The sequence below is a fragment of the Hesperophylax consimilis genome, chromosome 24 (genome assembly GCF_061612785.1).
Source record: "Hesperophylax consimilis isolate HC1 chromosome 24, BYU_Hcon_1.0, whole genome shotgun sequence".
Classification (NCBI taxonomy): Eukaryota; Metazoa; Arthropoda; class Insecta; order Trichoptera; family Limnephilidae; genus Hesperophylax; species Hesperophylax consimilis.
Genome location: NC_142859.1, coordinates 11,462,407 through 11,477,489, shown reverse-complemented (window position 1 = coordinate 11,477,489; position 15,083 = coordinate 11,462,407). Strand labels below are relative to the sequence as shown.

General features: G+C 32.9%; 1 protein-coding gene across 1 annotated transcript in view; it reads right to left on the bottom strand.

Annotated features, from left to right (window-relative positions):
* LOC149411917 (facilitated trehalose transporter Tret1-like) overlaps positions 1 to 15,083 on the bottom strand; it is a 168,242-nt gene that overhangs the window by 55,263 nt on the left and 97,896 nt on the right. The gene's annotated exons all lie outside the window — the stretch shown is intronic.

Here is a 15,083-nt window from a genome sequence, read left to right as displayed (position 1 = left end):
TGCACAAATTCGGCGCTATACAAATCATCCAAATATTATTATTATTCTAGGCGTCCCCGACTTCTGCTATCATGGTCAATGATATATTATCGTTAAGGCGATGCCATACATCGTGTAATATTTTGAATCGAGCCGCCATCAATAACACTCCTTACGTAGATGGCGATAAGGCTTAAATTCCCGCTTAACACCATCCAGCTGTTTTGATTTAGGCAAGAAAAAACATGACCAAAAAGTGCCTTTTATTTTATTTTGTGGATGTTCAGGCATAAATATTTAAATGTTTTCCGATCATTTTATAAATAAATTAATTTTCCACATTATACAATAAAACAATAACAGAAAATAGGTTCGTAAGTAGGAAATTTTGAACTTTATAACAGTTTTCATACGCCTTATAAATTATTTTTTTCTGGGCTTATAAAAAGACTTATGTAAAAAACACTCGATTATTTCAAAGGCCAAGATGTATTCTACTCGCGGTATTTATTTAAAGCTTCTGAAACATTTCTAGGCGACCAAATTTTCAAACCAAAAACACATGATTTTGCATTACTACGTATGGCATCGTCTTAATATTAATTTCTTATTTCTCCTCCATAAAAGCACATTCGGATCACGTCCTTCCTATTGTTTCCAATTAAGCATTTTGCCCGCCGCTCCCTAGCATCGTTAAACTGCAGTTAAATAGGATTAGTGTAGCCGAGCCGAATACAAATAAAAATAAAAGTTCATAAAAGGGAGCTTTAGTGAGCTTCCAGCTTGTTTTAACATTCAGACGTGTTCAAAAACACGTTAACAATCATTTTTATAGTTGTTGTTTTGTAAATACATCATTAATTAAAGACTATCGGCTTGTTTTACGCAGCTGAGCGGGTAATAAAAAAACACATTATGTGTTCAATTGTACAATATTTGTTCAGAGTTTTTGCTTTCATCAGAATGAATATTATTATAACTTTGTACTATTTTTAATAACTTTGCTTTTATTTTTTACGGTATTTTTTAAACTTATTTATTGGGGCCGGTTTAGTCATACTACAGGCATTTTAAGACTGGTACACCTAATTTGGGAGGCGCTTTTGGATTCGACCGCCCCGGGAACCATTTAATGAATAACCATCACCTCTGCCATAGGTCATCCCAATTAGTTCGCTACGTTAGGTGAGTTAGCAGGGGTGCCCGGGTTCATCGGGTGAGGTGTGAGGTGGATGCGCCTGTTTCCCCGCATAGTCCAGTGGTAACGCATTGGACTGCCATTCCGAAGGTCGCGGGTTCGAACCCGGCGTGCGCAAATAAATTTTATTTGATTAATTTGTGTTATTTCACAATTAATTAATTAAAATAATATATAGTATATTTGCGGCACGTTCCAGAGTGGAAGATACTACCAGTATCGCCCTGGTGTAAGACCACCATTCAGAATTGAAACGTTGCTCCAAATGGCTTTAGCCGTGTTTAGTGACTAGATCTGAATAGCCAGGTACTTCCCCACCTTCCTCTTTCCCTTCCCCACTTACCTTCAGCCTCACAACATCCCCCAATTGGGGATGCCATAGTCTCACTGGCTCCAGACGGAAGCAGTTGGGACTCTTGTGAGGTATACACTATAAAAAAAAAAAAAAAAAAAAAGGGGTAGGCAGAGAGGACGGACCGCCAAACAACTCGGTCTTGGCACACACTTCTTGCCTCATTCACATTCATACATCGTCACATTCATAATTTTCTTTATTATTCTTATTAGGTCTTCATTTTCGATTATTTGAAGTAAGTACATGTTACCATAAAATAGGAAATATGTTACAGAGTGTCTTTCAAAAAAACGGTGAACTCTGCGGTAGTGAAATTTGCACAGATTTTCAATTTGAAATTATTTTCAGATTGCTGATTTACAAATACATACATCAAGAGCTATAGAGCTTTGAAATATCATCAAAAAAATCGATTATAATTAATTTTAATAGTTTCTACTTCGGAATACTTCTGAGACTTCCTTTGTAAACACACACTCTCTCTCTCTCTCTCATATGAAAGTACATAATAAATAACAAAAAGACAAAACCATAGTGTTTATCTGCATACCTTTGCGAGACACTGATTCATTTTATTTGTACATAATATTCCCTTCAGGCATTGGAAAATACACAGACGATTTTAACGGTAAGACAAAATTCTTCCGCAGCAATACAAAATAAACATAGTTTTTTACTAAATCTTTGAATCAACTGTGTCGTTGACATTTTTGTACGATTAGTTTCGCATTTTAATTGTCAAGTTGGGAAATTCTTACGATAAGGTTTTTTTATATTACTAGAAACTATCTGAGCTTGAATATTTGGGAAACCGTTTATATCGGAATGGTCGCATTGTTAGAATATATACACGGATCTATAGAAAGCTGTTAGAACGAAAGTGAATTCCCTTGGCTATACACTCAATAATAGCATTTGAAAACCTATTTTAAAAAAAGGATTTTTTTATGATTACGCACAAAAGTTCCAATTCTCCGGGGTCAGTGGAGATGTACACAATTTTTTTTATCTACATGGTGTATTTTATCGGTGGCTGAAATTTTATCGGGCGCACTTATTACAAAAAATATTTTAACAAAATTATCACAAACTAACGTTTGGGCTTTTATGTAACATTTATAACGAATACAATAAACTTCTCGATAATTGCAGCACGGCGCTCCAGACTAAATACGAAAGATAAAGACTTCTTCTAGACACTATTCAACCTCGCTGGAAAGGAAGAAACATCTCGCTATCAGGTTCAGGTCTTAAGCCTTCGCCCGGCTCGGGATCTCTGCTCGTTAAAGGCCGTGCGTTGTCTTATATAGGCCGTCCGTGGTACATCATTTGGTAAGTAGCGTGGAGCTGGCCTCTGATTAGTTAGTTAATAATTTACGTAACCACTAGGAGATCTGCGAAGTCCTACGTTCGTAGATAAGAATAGGTGTAACATTACATTGTGATTATACTGATATATTGTCTAATGATCTAAAGTTGCATCGCTAAATTATAACTGAAACCTACAAATTAAGAGATGCTTCGAAATGATCTAGACACACTTGGTGGTAACTATGGTATTCCCATTTGGGTATTATTATTAATAATAATAATAATATTTGGCTAATTTATGTAGTGCCGTTTTCGTGAGAAATAACCTCAAGGGCGCTGTACAAATATATGTCTTAAAACTAGTGACTTACGTATTATTGAGATGAAGAAATGGATGGATGAAAAAAAGAGCTAGGTTTCCAAGTGTTATTAAGGAGAGGAAGGAAAGTATCCAGGATAAAAAGTTATACGAAGCCATGTTATACGAAGAAGAAAATACAAACGTCAGCTGTTATATTCACAGCTTAGTTGTTGTGTACAAAAACAATTAGTTTAAGGTTAAACAAACCGAAAAACTAAACCATTTACAAATTACTATTTAGACCTTCTAGTGATCTCCATGGTATCTTAGATCTGGTCTAAGGCAAAAGACATTGGGTTTGAGAATGGTGGTAGGCGAAGTAATAGTCGAGATTAATACGAATGGAATGTCCGTTAGCTTATTTTAACGGCAAATGGCATCAAATTCTATCACCACAATGAAAATTCCTCACAAACTTGTTGGTAGACTTGAATGTAGGAATTAGAATCGGGTAGCCAAAAAAAAGATGCATTGATTTTTTACCATTCAATTCAATATTTTTTTTTGTTTTTCAAAACATTTTAAAATTTATGAAGGAGAATTACATGAATATTAAAATAGGGTATAAACTATGCTAGTAGTAACGGAGCTTGTCTTTATAGCTACTATCGAACACATCCCACAACTCAAAGTCAAATGTACCAATTGTGATGCTACAGATAGGTATAACATATTCTGTTATTAAAAATACGATTTTAATCAAACCGCGTAACGTATTTCAGTCCCCCATGAGTGGTAAATACTTTCAGTATCGCCCTGGTAAAATACCACTATACAGAATCGAAACACTGCTTGAAAATAGCTGTGGTTTAACTATTTTCAAGCAGTGTTTGTTAGTTTCAAGCAGTGTTTGTTAGTTTGGTAACCATTTTTGAATAGCTAGCAGCATGAAATGGTCTAATAAAACCCATTTATAATAAAATATTAAGTAAATATTAATATTCACGAAATTATGGAGCTTTTGGCACAACCATGAACATAATTTAGATTTTATTATTTTTTTGATAAATTAATGTTTTAAAGACAAGATTTTATTTATGCATAGCACAAAGGATAACAATTATTTTTATAAGCAATAATTGTTCGCCTGAAACACTCATCCACATTGAAAAAATCTCCTGATAAAAAATACATGACGCCAACGGGACTCGAACCCGTGTCCATTCGATTTCCGGTCGAAAGCTCTGACCACTGAGCTATGGGGGCTTATTTCTTACCCGAGAAAATATTCAATATATGCTAGTGTTTCATTCAACAATTACTGCTTTTTACATTTTTTCACCTGAGAACAACCAACTTTATTTTTATATGAGAAAGGCATTGTAAGTGCTAAATCTCTCACTAGATGGCGTTGATACAAATTGTATACATTTTTTAGGTGAAATACTTGGACTTGTCAAATATTATTTATTATTTTTTTGATAAATTAATGTTTTAAAGACAAGATTTTATTTATGCATAGCACAAAGGATAACAATTATTTTTATAAGCAATAATTGTTCGCCTGAAACACTCATCCACATTGAAAAAATCTCCTGATAAAAAATACATGACGCCAACGGGACTCGAACCCGTGTCCATATTTACATTTAGATTGATTTTAATATCCTTAGAGTTATTTAAAATCAGTTATAAATAAAGATTCCGAACTGATTACTGACCTTACGTCCCGTGGACACCCAACGTCTGAAACTCACCTGAGATAACCGCGGCTACCGTCGCCATGCCGATGGGTGGCGGAAGCTGGCTCAGGAAGATACTGAGGAAGATACTAAGGAAGATACTAAGGAAGATACTGAGGAAGATACTGAGGAAGATACTGAGGAAGATACTGAGGAAGATACTGAGGAAGATACTGAGCGATGCGCCGCCAAATAGCAATAGATTTCGCAATGTCTGACAGACGTAACGTCAGCGGTAATAATAATAATAATGATTGGATTATTTATATAGCGCCGTTTTCGTGAGAAAATCACCTCAAGGGCGCTTAACAACTTAATTTATGCGTTGATCACTTAGACTTAATTACTTTTGGTTTATAACTAAGTTTCATAGATAGAGAGAGACTTATAACTAAGACTAATGTCGAGTGATTTACAACTAAGACTTTTAACTAATGACGCTATACATATTTTTATGACCAAGTGGGCATTTTTACACAATACCGCTACAAAACGACTTACAACTACGGTGTTATGGATTCTATTGATGAAAACACTTAACACGGTTTTATAATTTTATTTGTAAGTCTTACAATTGTTTATGGTTACATATTATATAGTAGAGTTTTTACAGAGTTAAATGTCTCTAAGTGAAATGTTTCCAAACTGAAATCTAGAATGAATCTGCCTTGAAACAGAGCGTAATGCATCTTATAGTAATCTTGTATTTAACTAGTGTGGTAAATAAAGTCAATTAATAGTAAACATGGAAATTTACAATAGACAAGAGATATGGCGACAATCAAAATGTTGATTTTGATATGCATTGGTGCGACGGACAAATAATAGATAGTGAATGAAGCATAATAGGTTCAAAGGTTGTACAAGTATTAGAAAGGTACATAACACCTTCCTCGTTAAGATGAGATAATGTGGCGTCCATCATTATCTCACATCAGTTCGAAGTCTTGTACTTCGTCTGAGCGTTAGGGATTCATCAGTGGACCCGGTAACGTTTTCTTCCATTTCTACGTTTGCTTCTCTTTTGTCTTTTGTTTTACAAATGTTCAAGTAATTTATTAATCTTACACGAGAATCACCTTTAAAATGATCTCTTCTAGATGTGTAACACTTAAATAGTTTATATAAAATGTAAATGATTATTAAACTTAAAAATACATAGGAAAAAAAGTTATTTTTCATAATTCTAATTACAATATGGTCTTCGGGTATATTTTCCAAGTCATCGTACATTTTATTTAACTTATGGCTTGCTAAAATTAAATCATCTTTATCTAGAGTAAATATTTTTGGTATTATTAATGGAATATTTATTTTGACATTTTGTGTTTGATTTATATTGCAACAATTATCATCAGTTATATTGAACAGGGGAATTATTGATTTTGAAGCTGTTTGATTTGATATATTATAATATTGGTCTTCTACATTAACAATCACTGTTGAACTAGTGTAAAGTTTGCATTTTGGCTTTATAATTAATATTCCTGTATTCTGTAATTTAACATCGGTTGGTTCAGAATTCTTACATTTAATTGTAACCAATGTTGGTTTAGGGAGCACAAAAATCCATTTCGTTCCTTTATTTGTAGTATGCCAAATTTCGTTAATCGTATTCATTATTCTGGTTTCACAATTCGGAGGCATATGAGAAGGTTCGATTAGTAATTCTGTTTCACAAATAGATCTTTCATGTAGATTATAATAAATGTTTGTGGTTTTACAAATCGCTTTATCTAAAATGGTTTGTTTACACGAATCTATATTATCAAGAGTAACATAATTTGTTTTACTCTCGGCGATAGCTAAATATTTAACATTAGGCATAATAAAAACATATAAATCGTCTTGTCTTTTCATAGGCAAAGGTATTAACTTGTATAAATTATAGCTTACATAACTACACAAAGGGTTTGATATAACAAAAATTATTCTTCTATTTACATATGCAATGTCAATTTTTACCATTGACATTAATATATTAACATTTTTTATATTTGGTGGGACAGGATAAGATACGGAATTCGGTAAATAAGGCAAGGACTTATTTATTTCTTCAATATATTGCTGAGAAGTGATAATAAATGGGTGTATTATATTATTTTTGGAAAGCATTAATGCGTTTATGATAAGCGTATATTCGTTTTGTAATTCTGTTGTGATTAAATTCAATAGGGTAAGATGTTTTTCTATTTCTTGCTTCAATTCTAAATTAAATATGACATCGCTAATGTTTGTAGTAAACGACTTTAATTTTACGAAATTTTGATTAAATATTTCTTCATTTCTTTCAAGATTAGTTATCGTATTATTAAAATTTGTTATAGTTGTTTTCACTGAGTTTGCTTTTTTAACATATTATATAAGTCTTTATCACCTGTGTTTAGAGAATCAATTGCTTCATCATAATAAAGCGCGTCATTATTATCTAAGGTTCCAAATACAGTTTTAAATACTGTACCTACCATATCTATCCAACCACGTTTTACTCTTATTTTTGGTTGTCCTATAAATTGTTTTAGCGTCTTATCCTTTTGCTTTAATACTATTATTAGTTGATGTAAAATATTTAAATGCGGTTCGCAAGGAGAAAAACTTTTATGCATGATGTTATCGTCATTACATAATAGTTGTATATTGCTATATGTTTTATCAATTAATATTAACTTATTATCAAAATATATATCTAAATCAATGTATGTTACTACATTCCAATAACTCTCTATAAAATTAATCATATTAACGTGTTCATAATATATCCCTGCGGACGAAGATATTTGCGTCCAGTTGAATCCATTACCGTAAGGCAACCATGTCATCAATCTGAAACAATAGCCTTTTTTAAACGATTGAAATGTACTTTAACATATTTTTTCTTTATTTGTATAGTACAGTTTACTTTCGAATTAATTTTAACAATTCTATAGGGGCCTTGATAATTAGGTGATAATTTTTTGGAATGATTACTCTTCGTTGTTTCGTTTCTTAAATAGACTAAATCGTTAACGTTATAAAGTTCATTACTAGAAATGTTCTTATCAAAGTTCTCTTTTGATCTTATCTTTTGGACTTGAACATGTTCGCGTGCAATTTCTTGTGATTTGTTCAGTTTCAACTTTAAATTGTCAACATAATTATCATATGTATATTTGAATTGAGGTTTTTGTGTTAATGACGTTGGAAGTTCTGGTTTTAAACCGAAAATTAATTCGTATGGCGTATACCTAGTACTGGTATGAGGCGTTGTATTATACGAAAACATTGCTAAATTTATCCACTCGTCCCAATCTGTTTGTTTTTCTGAAATGTAATGTTTTAAGTAATCTGCTAAGGTCGCGTGAGACCTTTCCAATGCACCGTTGGACTGGGGGTGATAAGCTGTTGTTTGGATTTGTTTAATTTTAAATAGTTTTGCAACTTCCTTTAAAATAATTGACGTAAAATCTTTTCCTTGATCTGTAAGAATTCGATTTGGTATTCCAAATACACAAATGAAGTTATTGACTAACTCCTTTGCAATAGTAATTGCTTCATGATTTGGAATTGGAAATGCTTGCGAAAATTTTGTTAGGTCGTCTTGTAACGTGAGAATATATTTATTTCCATTTTCGGATAAGGGTAACGGACCTACAATATCTAAAGATATCCTTTCAAAAGGTTTCTCAGAAGTTGTAGTTATTTCCATTGGATGAATAAATCTTTTACGAGAAATTTTATTTTTTTGACATGATTCACATTTTTTAATGTAGTTTCTTATGTCTTTTCTCATATTTTTCCAATTATATCTCTCTTTCATTCTATTATACGTTCGATGAAACCCCGAGTGTCCTGATTGTGGAGAATCGTGATTCTCCTCTATTAATTTAGCTATATCCTTGGGATCTGGATAACTTATTTTATTTTTACAAATAGTTACCATGATTCCGGAGTTTGCAAAGACGTAATAAATAATAGTTTTTATTTTATTCCAATTTAAATTATTATCACTGCGAGCTAGTTCAGGAATTGAAAGCGATTTCTTTCCTTGTGAAATTAATACATTTTTTAATTTAAGAAAACAACAGAAAATATCTTCGTATGTTGGTTTATCCCAAAAATGTTCCATTGTTATAAGATGGTAAACGTTAAATATGTTATTTAGTTCTGAATATAATATATCTCTTACATTCGTTTTACTTTTCTTTATATCATCGTGATTATTGATTAAATTCCTTATCTCCATAGACAAACCTTCGGACATTTCCTTATCATTGGAAATAAAGTTACATAAATTATCTTTCCGTATTAGAAGACATTCGTCTGTTTCAACAATATTTTTGCAGTCAATAATGGTTTTATCTTTATAATGAGACTTTATAAATTCTTCGTAAGAATTTGGTTCAGGGTTTATTCTAAAGTGTAATATTTGAGAATTATCAATTCTATATAACGCATCGGCATTAGAATTAAGTTTTCCGGGTTTATATATTATATTATACTGATATTCTTCCAATTTTAAACGCCAACGAAGTAAGCGAGAGCCAGGGTCTTTTGTATTAAATAACCAAACTAAAGGTCTATGATCCGTTATTATATTGAATTTTACACCATACAAATAAGGTCTAAAATGTTTAACTGCATAAATTATAGCTAAAAGTTCACGTTCTGTCGTTGAATAATTTGATTCGGCTTTATTTAGTGTTCTGGAAGCAAAGGATATTGGCAAATCTTTAGAAATCTCACCTTGAGATAATACTGCACCGATAGCAAAATTACTTGCATCTGTGGTGACATTAAATGTTTTACTGAAATTGGGGAACTGTAATATTGGTTCATGAATTAAATGTTCTCGAAGTATATCAAAAGATTCTTGTTGTTTTTCCTTCCAAATGAATGGAATATCCTTCTTTAATAATTGGGAGAGAGGTTGAGCGATTTTGCTAAAATCTTTAATAAAACGTCTGTAATATCCAGCAAGTCCTAAAAATGACTTCATATCTTTTGGATTTTTTGGAATAGGGTAATTTTTTATGATTTGAATTTTATCTGGGTTTGGTTTAACTCCATTTTCTGATATAACGTGACCTAAATACATGACTTCATTACGCATAAATTCACATTTATCAGGCTGTAATTTTAAATTGTGTAATCTTAATTTTTGGAATACCTCTTTTAACCTAACCTCGTGAGTCTCTATTGTATCGGCATAAATAACTATATCATCTAGGTATGCGAAACATCTTATTCCTTGTATACCAGCTAAAACGTTATTTATAACCCTTTGAAATGTTGCAGGACCGTTTTTTAACCCAAACGGCATCCTTAAAAACTCGTAATGTCCTAGAGGGGTGGAAAATGCTGTTTTATGTGAATCTTCCGGTTTCATTGGGATTTGGTGAAATCCTGATGCAAGATCTAAGGTGGTGAAGTACTTTGAGTGTCCTAATTGATCTAATATCTCTGTGATGTTGGGTAAGTTGTAAGCATCGCCTACAGTGACCTCATTTAATTTACGGTAATCAATCACTACTCTATATTTTACTTGACCTGTTGCATCTTTCTTCTTGGGCACTACCCACAAAGGAGATGACCATGCTGAATTTGAATCTTTAATTATTCTTTGGTCCAACATTTTTTTTATTTGATCATTTACTTCCTTTTTATGTACCTCGGGGTATCTATATGTTTTTGCGTGTATTGGAATCTGTGTTGTAGTATTTATTTCATGCCTTATCGAATCGGTTTGACTCAATGTATCTCCTTTCAAGTGAAAAATATCGTTATAGTCTCGACAAATTGAAAAAAGTGATCGTTCTTCTTCTTTATTTAAATGTTCAGTCCGTAATGATGCTTTTAAAAGTTCGTACCTATTATCAATATTTTCTGTTATTTTGTTGAATTGAAAAATGTTTTTATTTTTGCATTTAACTTTCCTTTTTATCGTTCTATCATCGCAATCAGCTTCTAACATTTTGCTATCTTTTTCACTAAATTTTTCCAATATCAATTCCATTTTCTTAACTTTTACTGCTTTTTCTGTCGTATTTAAAATAGACGTAATTGCTTTTGACTTTGAATTAACCTTTGTTATACTTCTACAAAGATAAACTCCTTCCATAATCTCTATTTCTGGAACGAGTCCCTCTCCTATTTCAGGATTCAAAACATTGAATTCAACTAAGGTCTCTGTGCGAGCCTGTACAATAATTACCGAATTATTGTTTTTGACATCCGAACTTTTTGTTTTAAAATGGATTTGCATAGAACTTTTACCTATACATAATGTATTGTTGCTGTAATTAATTTTGGCATTCACTTTTCTTAGGAAATCATTTCCGATAAGTCCATCGAGTGGAACATTTGTTGCTCGAGGCAATAAATGCATCTTATTAGAAATTGGGATACCGTTGAATAATAAGTTCAATTTGACAGATCCTAACGTTTCAGTCGATTTTTCAGCGTTAATTCCTCTAATTTTAATTATTTCTTTATCATTGTATACTGTTTCACCATCTAAAACCATAGGGTTAATTAGTGATATATCTGCGCCACTGTCTAATAATAGTTTGACATATTTATTTTTACATTCTTTAATGGGGATTTTGATATATGCTGTAATATTTTCGAGATTATTTAATATTCTACCTGTAACGTATTGACCTTCTTCGTTTCGGTAGGGAACGAAGGGTCTTGGAAGTTTTCCGAAGCTTTCTTTTCTAAGAAATTTTTATATTTCCAACAATCTTTTTTGTAGTGTCCACGTTTTTGACAAAAGAAACACGTTATTGTGATGTTTCGATGCGTGTTTACAGTATTATTATTTTTGCACTGAGAATTTTTTGAAGTGAAGTTACTAAATGATTTTACTTGGTTGACACGTTTATCTTTATTGTGGAAGCAATTTATAGATATATGTCCTGATTTTTTTACAAATAGAGCAAAATTTTTGGTTTGAATTACTTTGTTCAGTAAAATTGAGCATTTTTTCTTCGTTAATTGCAAATATTGAAGCTTCTTCAAAGGTTTTTGGGTTTCTAGCCCTCAAAATAATGCTGTACTGCGGTAATGTGCCCATTAAAAATGCTTGAAGAGCCATTTGTTTAATCATAGAATTTTTTCCTATTAATTCAGTGATGTCGACAGTTTCTGCTTTAGTAGCTCTCATTAAATTTGAATAGCACCTTTCAATTCTTTGTGTAAAGTTGAGAACACTCTCATTTCTATTTTGTTTACATGTCTGCAACTCTAATAATAGTTGTGGAAAACTTTTCGAATCAGCAAAATTTTCTTCAAGAAAACTTTTGTATTCCTCCCATGTACGCAAATTTCTACATGATGTTATTAAATCAGCTTTTCCAGTAACTTTGGTTTGAATATATTTAAAAATAATATCTTTTTGAGCTTTAGATGCTAGTTTATAAGCATAATCACAATTTTTAATGAATGTGTGAAGATTATTTGTATTACCATCAAATGTACTAATGAATTGTGTTAAAAATTGAAGAGATACTTCTTGTTCAGTCATTTTTAACAAAGCGATAATTGTAAAGTAATAATAAGAAAAGAGATTTTAAATGCTACGTATGAGATTCTTTAGAATTCATGAAACAATAATCAAACTTACAAAAATATGAAAAACCATTCCATCTTCAGCAAGGCAGGTCCGCGACGTGCGACGTCAAGGTGTAGAATCTTCTTGATTTTCGGCTATTTGCACAGCAAAGGGCAACAACGTACTTTATCAAAAATACTCAGCAAGGCAGGTCCGCGATGTGAAGGTGAAGGTGAAGTGTAGAATTGTTGTGTTTGTGGTAAGATCCAGGGATGTTTGGGAATCTTCTTGTTTCTTTCTTCTTGGTGCTGTTCGGCTTTTTGCAAATTTTTTTTTTTTGCAACAACGTCACTAGTCACAAATAATTAAAAGTTACTCGTAGAATCCAGAGTTCTTTTGTTACAGTCAAGAATACTACAGTATTATCGAAATAATGTTTCCATGTAGTATTAACTTAGACCATATCGCACTTCTGACACCAATTTTTTGTTATGGATTCTATTGATGAAAACACTTAACACGGTTTTATAATTTTATTTGTAAGTCTTACAATTGTTTATGGTTACATATTATATAGTAGAGTTTTTACAGAGTTAAATGTCTCTAAGTGAAATGTTTCCAAACTGAAATCTAGAATGAATCTGCCTTGAAACAGAGCGTAATGCATCTTATAGTAATCTTGTATTTAACTAGTGTGGTAAATAAAGTCAATTAATAGTAAACATGGAAATTTACAATAGACAAGAGATATGGCGACAATCAAAATGTTGATTTTGATATGCATTGGTGCGACGGACAAATAATAGATAGTGAATGAAGCATAATAGGTTCAAAGGTTGTACAAGTATTAGAAAGGTACATAACAACGGCTTAAACTAGAGATTTACGACTAACATACATATTTAATTTATATTTACAAATACCGATTGTTATGATTTCTGCGCGTGGTGTCAGTTATAAAATATTTAAAAAAAATTGTTTACTCGTAATAAACGGTTAATGACGGTGAAAGAAAAGTCGAATAGAAAATCCCCTGGACTGAGCAATGAAATACTACTGATGAATAAAACAATAAAAAAGGTCATCATTCTGGATACGACAAGTTGAAAAGGTGAGTCTTTAGTTTTGCTCTGAACTCAGATACGCTGTCGATCTTTCGCAAATATGAAGGGAGTTTGTTCCAAGCTGTTGGGCCTGCTACTGCAAAAGCTCGGTCTCCAAAATTGGTATTGTGATTGCGCATAGGTACTGAAAGTCTACCTATGGCTGTTGAAGATGCTGATCGAAGCGTTGCTTGCCTAACATTAACATCGTTTGGAATGCAGAGTTCCGACAAGTAGGGTGGCGCCATATCATGTACGGCTTTAAAAACCATCCAGCAGAGTTTGAATTGGATTCTCTCAGGGCACTTAAGCCAATGAAGGTTCCGCAAATGTTGTGAGATGTGGAAATATTTGGGAACACCAGTTATCAGCCTTGCTGCAGCATTGAAAACAGACTGAAGTCTGTCAGTGTATATTTTAGGGAGACTTGCGTATATGCCATTGCAATAGTCGAGTCGTGATACAACGTAGGAGTTTACTAACATCTTTGTGGCGCTAGCCGGAATATTTCTTTTTATAGATTTGATTTGACGCAGGTGAAAGAAACCTGCGCTTACTGTTTTGTTAATTTGGGCTTTGAGTGAGAGATCTTCATCTAGATGAACACCTAGGAGTTTAATGCCATTTTTAGGGATGATGTTGCAGCCCGAAGTAATGAGAGGAGTTTTGTCTAACATTGACTGGCGCTTTTTTGTTGCTGTCCAGAGAAATTCTGTTTTGGATGGATTTAGTCTAAGTTTGTTCGAAGACATCCACTCTGTTATGGCACCAATGCATTTAACAGTAATATCTTTTAATTTGTCTTTCTCATTCGGTGCACAGTAGAAATAGATTTGCTGATCGTCAGCATAGCAATGGGAAAGAAGTCCGAATGAATCTATAATTTTAGCAACATCGTTGATGAAAAGAATAAAAAGTAGGGGCCCCAAGACTGAACCCTGGGGGACTCCAGAAGTCAGGGTCACGTAGGGAGAGTTTTTACCGCCCACTTGTACAGATTGGGTTCGGCCACAGAGGTATGACTTTATCCACTTAATAATTTCACCACCCAGTCCAAAAGTTTTTTCCAGTCTGTCGATCAGGAAATTGTGGTCGATGGTGTCAAATGCTGCACTCAGATCTAATAGTGAGAGCAAAGCTAGCTTACCTGACTCATTTGCAAGCATCAAATCTGACAACACGCGCAGTAATCCAGTCTCTGTAGAATGGTACCTCCTATAAGCTGATTGGTACTTTGACAGCAGTTCATTTTTCGCCAGATGGGCGGTTATCTGCCTAATCACAATTTTTTCTAGGATTTTTGAGATGAACGGTAGATTTGACACAGGACGATAATTACTTAAATCCTCAGAATCTAGTTGGGTTTTCTTTAGAATTGGTGAGACAAGGGCCTTCTTAAGCAGTTGGGGTACCTCGCCCAAGTCAAAAGTTTTGTTATATAAGTAAACAAGGAATGATACTATATGTTTCAGACACTTTTTCAGAAGCCACGTTGGGATTGGGTCTAAAGCACATTGTTTGTTTAGTGAACTGGACACAATTTTGGTGACTTCTTCCGATGTA